The sequence below is a fragment of the Python bivittatus genome, unplaced genomic scaffold (assembly GCF_059951505.1).
Source record: "Python bivittatus isolate LINGU-HERP-01145 unplaced genomic scaffold, Pbiv_v1 ctg000680_np1212, whole genome shotgun sequence".
Classification (NCBI taxonomy): Eukaryota; Metazoa; Chordata; class Lepidosauria; order Squamata; family Pythonidae; genus Python; species Python bivittatus.
In genome coordinates, this window is record NW_028277095.1 from 1,136,565 (window position 1) to 1,153,292 (window position 16,728).

General features: G+C 38.0%; 1 long non-coding RNA gene across 3 annotated transcripts in view; it reads right to left on the reverse strand.

Moving 5' to 3' along the window:
* Window positions 1-16,728, reverse strand: part of LOC148214395 (uncharacterized) — a 204,436-nt gene that overhangs the window by 149,215 nt on the left and 38,493 nt on the right. For all 3 annotated transcript variants that reach the window (XR_015798131.1, XR_015798129.1, XR_015798130.1), the window contains exon 2: window positions 14,122-14,260. This is a non-coding gene — a long non-coding RNA (uncharacterized LOC148214395). The remainder of the gene's footprint in view (window positions 1-14,121; window positions 14,261-16,728) is intronic.

Sequence of the window (16,728 nt, forward strand, 5' to 3'; positions counted from 1 at the left end):
GCAAGTTAATGTCAACCCTTAGCAATGACACAGATTGATTTTCTTCAGGAGGATCTGTCCTCAACTTAGTCCATCAGGAGGCATCTAGTGGCAAACCTTGGCAATCAACCATTTACATTCATACCTACAAAATGTATTCCTTGTTTCATACTCCATGTAGGCGGAACAGCCTATAAATTGCTTTGACCTTGGCTGTGTGCAGTGGACAAAATATGCTAATCAAGTTGATAGACATCTGGATCAATGTTTACAAAGAGCTATTTCAGGGACTGTGTGAGGGAAAGAAAAAAAGTCCAAGTTGCTGTGATGTCTATAAAATTAAAGAGCCAGCTCCTGTTCTTTAATTTTACTATCTGATTGGAGAATAAGAAACAGCTTTGTACAGTTTCAATTTATCAAATGTAAGATGGGGGTGGTGGTAATTATTTACTATAACCAGAGATCCCAGGAGAAGGCAATGTCAAGCCCCTTCCATGCTGCTGCCAAGAAAACTACATAAATGTGTCTACTTAGTCATCAGGAGTTGAGTTCAACTCAAGGAAATCTTTATTTTCCCAATTATCAGGAACCATCGAGCAGATGATGGTGACCAAGAAGCTAAAATGGAGGACGAGAGAAATACATTCCTAGGTAACCCAGTAAGAAAAAGAAACATTACAAATTGATACAACAAATTTCATGATCTTATAGTTCATTCCTTTCAGGAAGCATGTCAATGAATGTGCTAAAATCTGCCTCCAATTTCTCAGAAGTATTCTTCCATTACAAAAAAAGGCTTCCTTTTTCTATCTTATTTTCAGGGTGCTTCAGAACTAATTTCAACTTTTGGGGGGATGGAGTTTTTGAATTGACTTTATTGTTGGAAATGGGATTGTGGTTTCTTGTTCTAAATCTTTCCATCTCTCTGTACCTCTGGCCTACCCACATTTTTCCAGCCTGGAAAACGCTCTGAGAGGAATTCTCCCATGAAGTTTTCTTTGGGACTTAATGGAAGCACAGGAAGTCAAAAAGACTGTACAATTAAAAGGGCTACATAAATGGGTGCAAGAATCCCACATTCCTGCTGTGAGAATTTCTCTTCTATTTTGAAAGAAATTTCAAAAGCAAATTCTCTTTTGCAGATTGAATGAGACTGGATTAAAAAATGCAAGAGAATTTTGCTGCATGACATTAGTTGGAGACATGGAAGGCTTAAAAACTCTCACATGAATCTATAATGAGGACATGCAAACTATTTATGGGATAAGGGTAATATTTGTCCTTCAAAAGGCACATTCCCCAAAAGAAGTGTCCCAAGATGAAACATTTAAATTAATTTGAATTTTAATTAAACATACATTCAATTTAATTAAAGACTTATGTTATCATAAGTATTGTATAAATTTCAATTTTGCAACCACTTTGGAAACTGACCTGGGGGGCTGGTTTGGGGATTGAGTGAGGTATATATGATTAGATCTGTTTCAGATTGGTTTGATTTCCTGAAATGAATCAATTTAGTACATTAAATTATTGAAGAACTGTCAAATTTGAATTCAGGTAGCAAAGATTTTCAGAACCCTAATATGAGACAATTTATGCAAACCCAGTTCAGAGTGTTCAGAGTAGTGTCAAAAAAATCATGATAGAAATGACCATCAATGTAACAAAGGGCACAGCTTCAATCACATAGTCATAGTTACCATCCTGACTTTTCTTGACCTGCTCCTATCCCACTTAGAGAGTTGGACTAATCACTCAGTCATGAAATTCACTATGTCACTTTTGACTAATCATAATACCTCTCCCTAATTTTGTCACAAGGAAGGAAAAAGGAGAAAGAAGAAGAAAAAATTAATGACAATTATTATAATCAGCTGGGTGGGATATAGATGAATATGGTGCATTGCCCACTCTTGAAATTTCTTCTACCACCCAAAATACCCCAAATGTTATAATCTTTTCAGGCTCTGTAACATTCTGCAGAAAAGTACAAGGATGATTTTAGAAAAATCCCTGCCATGCCATAGGTAATATATCAAATACAAGGAATTTCTCCAGTGTACTGTTCTCTGTGCACCCCAAAGTTCTTTTATTCCTCCTAAATTTATACTTGAACAAGTTTTTTTAAAAAAATGGGATCACATACCATTCCCCCAAGAAGCTATATTAAGAATCTGTGTCTGTAATCTTTGCATTAGAGCCAAAAGGAACATTGTTCATCTCTATTTCCTGTCCAAATGTTTTCATAAGAACCAACAAGAGGTTCTCAGAGCAGGACAACATGGCTTCCATTTGTGATTTCTGATAACCTTTCATGACCCAATCAGCAGTTTTAGCAAATAAACAGAAGAATAATCCTACCCTTTCATACTCTCCAAGCACTAAGTTTTGTGAGCTGAGTATCTTTAGGATAAACACTCTTTACAAATTGGATTGACTTAACAATCTAACCTTAAGGAAGGTCATCTCTAATTTGCAGAGCATTGCTTATAAATCCTACTGAACCATTATCAGAAATACTAAAAGCACAAGATTTTTTTTCAGGGATATTGTTGCAAGTGAGTCTTCTGAAAGACTTGAAGATTGCCTGGAGTCCTTACAAATAGTACCACCTCATTATAAGTTGCAATGTGATAAAATTCATTAATGATGAAGTATGGGAGAAATAATCTTCTCAACTGTATTCAATTTAATTTCAGTTGAAGAGTCAATCAACCATAGATTCATCTTTGTCCTGTCCTGTCCCATCCTAACTTACTTTCTGGAATGTTTGTATTGTGGTTTCTGACATCTACTCCAAGGCTCGGGCTTGGGCTGAAAACAGTTCTTCATTCTGCCTTAAACAAGGAATTTCAGTCGCTTAAGCCACATGCTATCTTTGTCCAATATGACCTATATTTTCTATCTGTCCACTAGATGTACTAAGAGATGGATCCCTAGGTTCAGTCTCTCCTACCTTCCTACTCTCCTCTTCTCTTACCATGAGATGCAAATTTATTTATTTATTAAATTTATATGCCATCCATCTCCCCCAAAGGGTGACTCTGGGTGGCTCAAATGCCCTCTTCTTGGTTTGTGTAAGCTATGGTTTGCTCATCAAAGAATAGCTTATACAGACAAACCAGAACCAAAAACTGGAATCTGTGTGTTATTTCCAACCCATCTTGGCAGAAATGCAATTTTCCATAATGACTGAAAAGGCAAAGTGTTTGTTTTGTTTTAAGCCGGAAAGAGAAGAAAAAATAATGGTTTGGGAGCAGACCCATTCAAGGGTGCTTAAGGTGTCAAACTACAGTATTATGGTATACCTGAAGCAGCCCATCTCAGGTGTAATATAGGCCCAAAAATATTTCCTTGCATTTCCAGTAAATACTACAACTCCAAGCTGGGTGCGGCATCAACAGGAAAATTAGTAATTTGTAACTACCCTTTTCAGAAGCAAAACAAGCTGGTCTAAACCTAGCAAGACAAATCTATCTGTTGGAGGCTCCTGCTAATTTTTATCTTTGCTCCTAAGTTGGTTCCACGGTAGTTTTGCATAATTTTAGGCGGGGATATGTGTAAAAATGCTTTTCACGAAAGTCTGTTTCAGCACATATTCTTAAGCAGTTATTCCCAACCATATACATTTCTGAATGCATTTTTTTCCTCAAAATATGTGAGAAAAACATACAAAGAAAAAATGGCGCAAAGTAGAGATTAGAGGGACCAATTAAAACAGTCAAGCAGATGTGCCTATCTTGCAGATTCAGAAATTCAGAAAACTCAGATTCCTTAAACTGGGGCCAAACTATTGATGGGCAATTCCACTACACCAGGCCAGAGTTCTGATCTTTCTCTTCCACTGTAGTCCCAATTAAAATTAAGTACTGGATTTTGGAGATACACAGATCATCAGGGCAGCACTTCACATTGGCCAGCAAAGTTAAGTGGCTATGTTGCTTCATTCTATGTGTTCTGTTTGCATCACCCAGCACTGATAAAGGCTGCAAGAGGCCTTTGCAGGTACTGGTCAAGGCTGTGAAGTAATGGAAAATACCTTGTTAAGCCAAGTCATGTCACGTCTTTGCATCAATGAGATGCATCATGTTGCCTTTCAGATGCAAAGTACCTTTTTGAAGCAATCAAAACCATTTTCCATTGGGTGGATGAATGGATAGATTTGATGGGTGGGTGGGTGGATTTATAGTGTGTATATGGCTAAGCATACATACATACATATACACCCCCTTCCTCCTCTACCCCAGACACATTAAATAAATGGATCTCCCCTCTCAGCACAAGCATCTTAAGTATCTTATTAGCAAAAGAACACAGAGGCGAAGTCCTAGACTTTGGCTGAATAGTTTTGTCTTCATTGGGACAACTATGCCCATAGATTTCCAAATGTAATTAAATCACTGCAGTACTTCCTAAGACATTAGAAGTTGGAAGGAAGGAATTACCTGCAAGGCTACATTGCAAATGCTTTGTGTTGGAAAAGGAGAAAGAGGCATTGCTGAAGAACGGACAGTGCTATAAAATGTCCGAGGTGCACAATCATCTTTTTTGGTGGCACTTTACAGTACAATCAGTGACTAAATTTATAGTTCATTATAAACAAGAAGATCAATGCTACTTCCAATCTGACATAATCAGGAAGATGTCTACAGGGAACACTCCCTACTTCCTTCCTCCACCCTCTGCTACCTGGAGTCTAAAACCAGGTGAGAGAGCTGGCATTTTCCTTTCCCAGATTCTTATAGGATGCTCTCTTATCTTGAGTTACAACGTTGGTCCATTTAACTCAGTTGGGTCTAAATTGATGTGAAAATAAGACAATCGTTTTACATGCTGATGAGGGTAATTTCACTCAGCTGCTAATTATAGTTCTGAATATTTTCTGGGTTTTTAAAAGCCTCTCTCTCTCTTGAGTTAAAGAAAAGAGCTAACTTCCTATTAATGCAGCATAGAACAGGCTATGGTGGAGCTATTAAACCAGAGGACAGAAGAAAAGGTTTCACTGTGTGTCATAATGGCAGAGGGAAAAGCTTGCTTTCAGCTAATACTTGATCTGAGAAGAAACATGTTTCGTTCGGGTAACTATTTCTTTTTCTTTTTCCTGTGTTCTTGTATATATCTAACAGGAATATCCATATTTTTATCTGTTAAATGCCGGAGCAAAGGAAGCCAGGTTTTCTGACTGCAAATGCAGACAGACTTGTCCATTTGGCACAGAATTTTCCATAGCCGTGGCATCTTGAGCTGAATGTCAAAATGTTCTGCTATTGATCCAGTGTTAGATTTAGATACAGCCATTAATTTTTTGCCAAGGAGCCATCTGTGTTATGTTCACAAATCCAACCAGCAAGTCTTTGCTTTTCTGGGACTAACTCAGCTGATTTCAAGAGATCACAATTGCTGAGCGTGTCTCTGGTTTTCATCCCAAGTCATTAAGCCTATGGCCTTGCATACGATGAGTTTGTTAAAAATTGAATACAAGCAGACATTCATTCTTTCCATGCTTTGCCCTGTTGCCAAAACATGTGATTTCCTTGCTCTGAAAATCAAGGTGCAAACTCTTCTTGCAGAATATAAATGTAGAGTCTATAGTTTAGAAAAAAATGTTTCATCGGCATAAGTATTAATTTGCTTGAGGATGAGGCACATCCATGGGAAGCAGTGAGGTTCCCATGGAAATAGATGAAACTGGATCAAGGCTCAATATAAGTCTCTATTTGTTGCCAGTATGCGTATAGGCCAAGGATATTTGCAAGGAAAAAGCATTGGACTAGGCAGGGATCTTAGAAAGTTGCCGGCCAGAAATGGTCGACGCTTCAGCGGTTCGAGTCCAGCCTTCGCGTTAAACAGGGTGAGCTCCTGTTTCCTCCCCAGTTCCTGTCAACCCAACAGTTCGAAAACTTACGTGAGTAGATAAATGGGTATTCTCACTCCGGTGGGAGGAAAAATGCTGGTGGCGCCTTGCAAAAAGGAGTTGGGAGCAGTTGCCGGTAAGCGCAAAAAAACCGCGCGCGCCCGAAAAGGGCACGAAGCAACGGAAACCCCGCCTCCTGCGCTCGCCAGCTGGGCTCTGCCCTAGGAAGGAGGCTCTGGCAAACCACTTCCGAAAAAAACAGTTGCCTTGAAAACTGCAAGGACTCGTCCAAGCAGTCACTGCAGGGTCAGCAATGACTGAGCGCAGACCAAAAAAAAAAAAAAAGGGCAAGGCCAAAGAAACGGTAACTACATAGGATTCATTAAGGCATTTTGAATACTTTGAAATGCTTTTTCCCAGACTTCTCTCTATCTGGGTTGAGTTGTCATTGACAAGGTAAGCTGTCAACTGACTCACCTACTATTTTTTCCATTCCTTCTGTACAATCTCTCACAACTACAGAAGTAAACGAGTTACAGGATCGATCTTGTTGGGGGCAAATTTTGGAATTTCACTCCCGGCAAATCCATGTTAGGATGGGCATTGGCACAAATGAAGGGTGTTCTCCCACTGCACCTAAAAACAGCACAAGCATACCATAGCAACCTCTTGACATTGCATTCATCTCATCCCCAACCCATAGTTGAGACAGTGCAAGCAGAGCCTTCACTGTACTGGAATCAACATAGCACATGCCCCTTTTAAGCAGGTAACAAGCCATAGCAGTTTTGCTGCAAGTGCAATTTGACACATTTGCTTCACCAACCATTCTCTCAGTGGTACAATCGGGTGACCCCTAGGGACAGGTTGGATCAGCCCAGCACCTATTGACCATTCTAGGCAGGGGTGGGCATGCTTCCTCCTCTCCAGTCCTTAAGCACTGTCTTTGAGCAAGAAAATAATTCTGTCAGACTAGATTCTTACTCTGTACCTGCCAGGTCTATGAGGTCTCCTCAGCTAGGAGATCTGGATCATCTAGACCAGTGTTGTCCAAACTTGGCCACTTTAAGATGAGTGGACTTCAACTCCCAGAATTCCCCAGCCAGCATGGCTGGCTGGGGAATTCTGGGAGTTGAAGTCCACTCATCTTAAAGTGGCCAAGTTTGGACAACACTGTCTAGACAATCTAACAGGAGTCGAGTGCCAACGTTGTATAATCTTCCATTGCAATTCTTGCACTGAAGCTGAAGTGAATCCAGCTGGTTTCCATGACTGCTGAGAATTTGTCTCCTGTATGGAAATACCAAGATCAGTATCCCAAGATTCCTGTGGTGGCTATCTTATTTCTGATTGCAGTAATAACCTATAAATTTTTTAGATTGTCTTTTGGTTGTTCTAAATAATGAAGTATTAAATTCTCAAAATTAGTATAAGGCTACATTGCTAAAGCTCTAATATTTCTATTGCCCAAAAGAGATTTGAGTTGATACCAAAAAAGCTATGGTAGCTTATCACCTATTCGTTGCTCTATCTGATCTTTATTGAGAGGTTCACTATTACTATAAAAATCTTTAATCTGTCAAGATTATACGCTCTCAAAGATTTCATTTTAGCCAAACTGTAAGTTATCCCGACTGAAATATGTTATCAAAGGAGCTAAAGGAGAAATACTCTTTATCAAAACTGTGTATTTATTCTTCCAAATTTGAAGCACTGTTTTAGTAAAAACATTTTCAATCTGTTTTATTCTAGAAAAATATTTTGGGTGAAAAAAGAACACTGACTTATAAACTTATTTGACTCTAACATAATTTCAGTTTGAATCCCTTGTTCAGAAGAGTCTTCCATAATAAATGGGATCATATGCCGTAACTGTGCTGCTTGATAATATATTAACAAATTGAATATGCCCCAGCCTCCCTGTTTCTGAAGTCTATATAAAATCCTTTTATTTACTCTCAATTTTTTTTTGCATGAAAACAGAAGCTTTCTATTTATTCATTTATTTATTTATTTATTTAGCCAATGTCTTAAAGCCTGTTCTGGAATTACCACTGGGAGGCATTGAAATAACAAGTTAAGCCGTGCAAGAATTTTCATGTTTACTGCTGCAATTCGCCCTAAAATATTAAAATATTTTGAAGCCCAGTTTTCCATTTCCTTATTTAATTTCTTCCATGTCAGTTTATAGTTATAGGTAAAGATTTTATTAATATTTTAGTAATAGCAATACCTAAATATTTTAAAGGTTTATACATGATGGGGATCCCTAAAACTGTGGAAATTTCCTTTTGAGTTTTTGGGGGAATATGAAAAAGCATCAGATGTGATTTGTGAAAATTAACTGACAGACCTGACACCTCTGCAACTTCCTCTAATTGGATCTTCATATAGCTAGCTGAATAAGAAGCATTGGAGAGAGTCAAGATCATCTGCAAATAGATTTAAAAAATACGTCTCATCTCCCATTTTCAACCCACAAATCTGATTATTGGATCTAAGTGCTATTGCCAACATTTCCATGGCTAGGTTGAATAGTCAAGGTGATAAAAGGCAACCCTGTTTGGTACCTCTTAAAATCATGATGGGATTTGAATCATAACTGTTCAGTCTTATCTGGGCTATAGTTGGTCCATAAATATGTTCATCTTACAAAAACCAGCCCAAATTTAAATTCAATTAATATTTGTTTTAAAAATTGTATTTCCAATCAAAAACTTTAAATATATCTAAAGAACAAATGGTTAGGGGAAATGTATTAATTTTACTAAATTGTATAATATTTAATAATTTTCTGATGGGGTAGATATATTTCAATTTGGAATAAAGCCTGATTGATCCATATGTATAATTTTACCTATAATCACTTTTAGTCGATTAGCTAACAGTCTAGTGTACAGTTTATAGTCTGTATTGAGAAATGAAATGGGACTATAAGATGCCAAATCCTGGGAATGTTTACCCAATTTAAGGATCAAAGTTATCTTAGACTGTTTCCAAGAGTCTGGTAAAGGGTCCCCTTGGTGCAAAATATTGCATAAAAATAAAAATTCAGGGATTAAAACCTCTTTAAATTCCTTATAAAATTCCCCTGACAATCCATCAGGGCCAGGAGATTTTCCATTCTGAATAGTTCTTGAAAACTTCAAAGTTTTCTGAAATAGAAAAAGGAGATTCCATAAATTAGACATCTTCTGGAGCCAATTCTGGGAATGTCAATCTATTTAAAAATTTATTAATTCGTATTGGTGATGGATTATTTGAAGAATATGATTCTTGAAAAAAATTATATTGTTCACTTTTACCTTTGGTTTTGGTCACAGTTTGGCCATTGCTGTTTTTAATTTCACTAGTACATTTTTTTTTCCTTAGCTTTTTTCAATTTGTTTGCCAATATAGTTTTCTGCTGGCTCAAGAACTGGTAGGCTTTAACTTGGCTGTGAATTAAACAGCAGGTAGTTTTTAATCTTTCCCAGAAAAAAAAAATCATATTTGAAAATAGTGAAAAAGAAAGAAGGACAGGTGACCTCTGGTTATCTCATTCATTCTCAAAGAGAAATAAATTCTCCCTTTGCCCCTAAACCAGCTAGCAAACATCTCATTATTTCTTTCAAAGTCTAAACGTTAACCTGATGGAGTAGCAACTCTCTGATCTGTACATTCTTGTTTTTCATCCCATCCTGTTCACTTCCTTCCTTCAATTCTTCCTTTCTATTCAATCCTCATCCAAGGTAGGTTTAAACATCTCAAGGGAATTATTTAAAAAATGACATAGGAAACATTGTGGTGAGAAGGTAGAAAAAGCCTTTTCTTCTCAATAATTCTTCCACTCTATATTCATGAAGCAATACCGTGGTGGTTTGGGAATCCTAGGTATTTTCTAGATCCAGCCTTAGAGTCCTAAAACAAATCAACACCAAAAACCTGTTTGTGCAACTCCTATTTCAAACGGTTGCACCTAAAGAAGGAATGTCTGAGTGCATGATATGTAAGTGTTGCTGCATTTTCTCTTGGTCACCATTTTTAACAGTTTGCTGTATCTGACATTTCTTGAACTGAATCAAGTTGGTCATTACTTGGAGCAAAAGATTTTACATATGGAATGCCAATGATCTGACTAATAAACTACAGAAATGTGTTTTTGGAAAACTATTCAATGCATCCATAATTATTTTGGTGGTTTCTTAGATGTCGCTGCTGGCTGTGATTCAGGGCACTTCATTTTTATCACTAAGGGACTTTGACCCTGATATGCCCAATCCTGTGAAACCATAGGAATTTCAGAGAAATCTAACTGTAAATAAAAATGGTTTAAAGCTGTCCATTTTGAGTCAGAATGACTTTCTCCTTTTTCTTTTTTTGAATGTCATTTTTATTAAGAATTTTGATTACAATAGTAAAAAAAAAATAGATATTGTAATATCCTTTCTGAACAGGTTCACAATTGCCTGAAAATCCCCTGAAGTTTAGAAAGAATCCAGCCATTTTTTTTTTTTTGAAAGAAGACATTAAGTATAAGAAAGGAAGGGGGGATTCAAAGGAAAGGTTGTTTAACCTTTATATTAACTTTATTTGCTGTTAATGAAGCTTCCATGTTGTTGATTATATTACCAGGTTATTTGTTCCTAGAGAAAAAAAAAAAAGATCTGGCATGTGGGTGGGTGAGGGAGCAGGAGAGGGTTTGAAACCTCAACAGCACCCAGATGAGAGCTACGCAGATATTCCAAACTAGTACAATATAGGTAATTATGGGCTGTCAGAAAAAAATAAAAGCCCCTATTAGAAGCTAAGAATCTTTAACTCTGCAAGTTAATTGTACTATCTAGCTGCATGAATCTGTCACTCAAGTCTTTAGCTGAGAGCAGTTTAAGACACAGAATGCCAAGGTGTTAATTGAAAGCAAAATAAAGGAATTAGGAAGGGTTATGTGAGGGAGTGTTCTGTATTTAAAGAAACCCCATGAATGTCTCTGTTTTAGTTCAGCCATTAGCTCATCTGTTTGTAAAGCTCCTTCAATTTCAATACACACACACACACACGCACACATATATATATTCCCTTGAAACCAGTCTCTTATGGTCTAAAATAAACAGTACTTTTTCTTAAACCATTCTTTGAGTCAAAAATTCTATTTCATTTTCGTAAAACGAAAATGTAACCAGTGAAATGTGGTTGATGTAACGTGATCTTATATTCACACAGTCACACATCACTGATATATTTTTACCTCAGGGCTCATAAAACGATGGTTAAGAAAGAAACTGAATTCTCCTTTTCAGAGAGCTGAGATAACATGCACCCATGTGCTATTTTTGTATTTTCTACCTCGTTTGCTTACCAATTAATATACCAACTTTGACCGAAATTTATGAACCCATAACTTAAGATCACACATTTTTCCTTCTAAAATATGAAATATCTTTCTGCCAAGCATCTTTAGCATTTTGGGAAATAAAAGTTACATAAGCAACATTAGACTCCCAAAGCCTGGAATATCTATGCAGAAACTTCCCACTGTCACTCTCTGAAGGTCACGCCAGCTCATAAAATCATACAATGATTTTATGACTCTGAGAGTCTATTACTCTTTCCTTTTCTATTGAGCTGGTCAAGAGGGTCTGGAGAATATGATAAAAAATATTCAAGATGGCAGCCCCAAGAGTATGATTGAGATGAAACACATAAAAAACAGGTGGAGCTTCATTCATACCAATGTGGCCACCATTTTGACTTTTTTCCCCACGCTCTGTGGATACCGACATAGTACTATCAGGTGCCAGGGAAAAGGAATAGAGCAGGGGTTCCTAAACTTTTTGCCATAACACCTCTCTTTAGTGTAACCTTAATGTACACTCCTTCCTAAAAATCCCAAAATGAACGCAAATGAAGGTACACTCAGAGTTTAGGAACCCTGGAACAGAGGAATGTTGCTTGATTTCTGTCAAACTCATGGTTAGCATTTTTCTTCCCAGCCTGCCACTCTGAGTTAAACTTAGCCTATATAAGCAAATGGTTTTTCTTTGAAGAAGCTATTCTATATCAAATTCAACTTCCAAGGAATTTGAAGTTTCCTTCAAGTTTTGATCACAATCCACAGGATAAGCCAGGAGTGGTGGTGGTAAATAATTTTATGGAATATGGGAGAAATTAGAAAGAAAATATTTGTTCATCCCTAACAAAAGTTGTGAAATGAAGGGTGTAGAACAAGACTTAACAAGTCTGGTGGGGACCAGTACCACACTTGAAATTCTGAGGGCAGGTTGTGGTCACTCCTGTAAAATGGCTGCCATGATGGGCATGGCTAGTCCCAAAACACCCAGAAAGCAAACAGCTTCCTCACAGCCATTTCCTTTAACCCTCAAGGATGTTCTCTATCACTTCAGCTTACCTTCTCTTTCCCTTCTACCACTTGGTAAGTGAGTTTATTTCTTAGCAAAGCCCCAATTTTCCCACTGTTTGTATTTTCCAAGAAATCCTATAAATGTTTTTGGATATGAAGTTGATACTAGAGACTGGCTCCTTACTTTGCAGCAATGTTAATGTCTCATTTAATTATTTTTCTTCCATTTAAAAAAACTTTAAAAAGTAAAGTCATGTCAGGCAGGGTTGTCTGATCAACACCCATGTAGTCTACAATGGAAATAACCCCTTTAAACCCAGGGGTGTCCTCAAGTGTGGTCAAAAAATCAAAATGGCAGCCATGACAGTGCAATCAAAGGGTATAATTGTGTGTGCAATGCACAAGAAAAATACCATCATGGACACCATCTTGACTTTTTTTTTACCACACTCTGCAGATACCCCTACTTAAATCTCTAATAATTTAGTCAAGAAGGGAATTTAGGAAGTTGGATTAGACAAAAGGTAGATTATTGGTTCCTTTAACCCAATGTTGTCATGTTCTCCAGGAGTTCAGGAAGACGTTCTTCAAGCACTATCTGCAGTTGGTAAGAAATGAACCTGGGACTTTACCACTGGATTATAGCTCAGCTGTAAATACTCAAGTACCTCAGCTCCAGGAATAGCGGAGGGTTGGCACTTTATTTGGAGCTCCATTTTTTTAGAAAATAAATTGGCTCCAATGGCCATGGGGTGGAGGGCAATGTGGCCAGTAATGTTGTGGCATTGCTGGAATGGACAAGGCAAAATTTATGAGGCTTCTTTTTAGAGTGGCTCATGAAGGTTGAGCTAAGAGGCAAAATTAATGCTTTAAACTTTGTACAGCATAGGCCAATTTTTTGAGATCTGGATGATGGCAAAGAGGTAAAATGAGTGCTTTAAAGGAGGGGAAAAAAACTCTTTTATTTCCACCCCATTCCTGAAACTCACAAATAAGATATCTAAACTGAATGATATGATTCTTCCTCCCAACTATCTGGAGAAATCTTTGGGTGTGTAGATATACAATAACATCTGCAAAGCCCACTTTTCTTGGCCCTATTTTTGGATCTTCCTGATCATGTTTCTCTGGAGTCAATCAAAATTTGACCCTGTGGGAATTTGGCCACCCTTATTTAAAACTGTTGTTGTTGTTCTTCAAGAAGAAAACTGAATGCTTCCACATTTCATTTTATTGCCGTTACATTATGCACACTGAACTGACCTTCACCACCGAAATTAAGTGAATAATATGCATAAAAACAGGCACAAATAATTTGGTGGAATGGGATTTTGCAATATTTAGATCTTCTGCCAAATCAAAGGGATTAGAGATATTTTTATACGCAGTGGGAACTGTGCTGTAACTGGCTCATTGCATTCATTGACACAAGGGTAGCTATGGAATCAGTTGAGATAAGGTTATAGAGCAATAGCTCCCTCCTTAAAAGACTTGGGTTGCAATGTGTTTTCTCTAGATAGATATGAACTACTGTGACCCATACATGTTCTCAGTTGTTTCCAGCTTCTTCAGTTTGTGTACAAGTATACAGTCCTTGTCTGTAAAAGCTTGTTCTTCATCACAGCAGTTCTCTTACATTCAGAACAGTGCAGGTGAGTACATTAATCAAGTGGATTACATCAGATATAGGCAAACTGAGGTCCCAGATTCACTATACCCCTGACAGTGTTGCATCTGTGTGGTCCTCAGTGTCATTCCAAAAATGGAAACCCTCATGTCACTGCAACTGAAGGGAAGGGGAAAAGACTAAGTTCCAGAGGAGTGACCATATTAACTGCATTTAACTAATTTAATGTTTGCATGGTTAGCCTTGTAAATATATCTGCCAGAAAAGATGGGGGAAGTATCGTCCCCCTCAATCACTATATAGAAAAGGCAGACCCACCTTTTCTTGCTTATGTGGGTGTAGGCTGCTGGACAGGATGTGTTCTGGTCTTTTTGTTTCCTTCTTAGCTTTTTTGTTGTCTCTTTTGAATGGTTCTCTTTTGAACTTCTCAATACAGTGCCTCCAGAAAATCAAAGACCTAAAAATAGATGAAGATGAAATTATGGTTTCATTCAATGCCACAGCACGCTTTACATCCATAGACCCACAGCTAGCGAAAGAATCCATGGCAGCTGTGCTACACAACACACCCAACCTAACCAAACACAGTAAGATCGAAATACCCAGAATCATGGATCTCATCAACCTCTGCTTCACTACCTACTTTCAGTTTATATAGTTGTTAAATATACCAACAAATCAGAGGAACACCTATGGGATCACCACTCTGAGGACTCATAGCAGAGACTGTAATGCAGCGTCTAGAAACTATAGCACTCCCACACACACAACCAAAAGTATGGATCCAGTATGTAGATGACACCATCATAATAAAAAAGGAACAACTAGAGAAGACATATGAATCAACAGCATCTTCAAAGGAATAAAATTCACAAGGGAAGAAGAAAATAACAACACACTACCCTTCCTGGATATCCTTATCAGCAGAAGAAACAATGGCAAATTAGAAACACAAGTCTATCAAAAAACATCCCACACTAACCAAGTACTCCATTACCAAAGTAACAACACAACCTCCCACAAGGAGAGCACAAGTACACCAGAAAAAGGAACAGACTGCCTATACAACATCTTCCAACAAAAACAGATACCCAAGCAACTTTAACAAAAAGTGGCTAACCACTCAACCCACTACAGCACAGCCAACACAAGCTATGAAAAGGATCACACTGCCATACATCAGAAACATTTCAGAAACAACCAACAGACTGTTACAACCACACAGCATCACTGTAGCACACAAATCAACTAAAGCTCTCCAAAACATCTTAAGTAAACCAAAAGACCCAGTAGCCCAAGGGCGGCAGGGAGGGGTAACCAGTCATCTACAACTTATAGTGTAAGGACTGTAACAACCACTGTGTTGGACAGGCAGGCAGAAGACTAGCAGAGCACATCCATGAACATCAACCAGCAGTCAGAAGACACAGGGAAGACTCCTTAATCTCACAACATGGACAGACTCAACCATAGTTTCAACTGGGAAACTGTGAGCATCCTAGACCAAGCTAAATCCAAAAACGCTAGGGATTTCCTGGAAGCTTGGCATTCAGACAATCAGCCATCAATAGAGATAAACCACATTGACACAATTCAAAAGAGACAATATAAAAGCTAAGAAGGAAACTAAAAGACCAGAACATATCCTCTTCAGCAGCCTACACCCTGATAAGCAGGGATTAACACCAGACAACCAATCAAGGAAATAAACAATAATTAACGAACTACCAAGAAGACAACCAATCAAGCAGGCAAATAATCAAACAGAAAACAACACCCTAATCAAGGAACTACCAAGGAGAAAACCACTACCTCACCAACACTGGCAGGGCAAACTACTGTATATAAACAGGTAGCAAACCCCCCACCCACTTGCACTGATGATGTTACCTAGTCAGGTAAGGAAACAATTGCAATCAAACAACCAAGCTCAGAGAGGACTCTGAGTCAAGGACTCCACAGTTCAACTCTGAGCTACATATATTCTCTTCTACTGGAACTCTTCACATTTGCACATTACATAAGAGCCCATTTGATCTGCTTCAGTCTCCTGAAACAAACACAGCATCAGTTTGCCTAGTTCAATAGACAAATCACAGAGAAGTGAATACCTTGAATTCAGCCCAAACCAAATTTTGTCTTTCTTTTGGAGGATTACTTTTCTGCTAATATTTCTAGTTGATCTTGATTTCTAAGATGGGTAACGAAATGGGCCTCTGCTTTATCATAAGTGCCAAGCATTTGCCATTCTTCTTCCTATCATTTAAAGTGCCTTGGGAAGCATTAACAAAGCTATTTCGCTAAATAAATTGCATGAATTGTTTACTCCACAGCATGCGATAAATTCCTCTTAAAAGGCAAGCTGCCAATGGGGATCCATTTCTCCTTTTATTCAGAGTTTCTCTGAAAGGAAGCAATTCAAAGGAACAATTCAGTGGAGCTGAGATTCAAAAGTCAGGCACCCTTGAACTGGGATCAGCAGTAATACTTATCATCTTGAAGGATTTTGGGTCATCAGGCAGCCTCCATCCACATGAAGTCTTCTTTATACAGACTTAAGACAGACTTGGAAATACAGAGAGCATCTTCAGAGAAGTACCACGTATAGAGCAGTTCTGTGCAATATTCTACAGATAAGTGGGGAATGATAACTCAAGCAACCCTTTGAATCCAAAGTAACAGCATTTCTTTGTTGTATGTTACCCTTGATGACTGCCTGGACATGTCCCTGCCATTTTCTTGACATTGTTTTTGGAAGTGGTTTGCCACTGCCTTCTTTCTAGGGCTATGAAAAGGTCATCGGTTGACTTTCACGCTTAAGGCAGAACTAGAACTCAGATTTCCGGGGTTTTAGCCTGATGCCCTAACCACTATACCAAACAGTGTAATGGTTAGGGCACTGCTACATTTACCATTTACCAGATA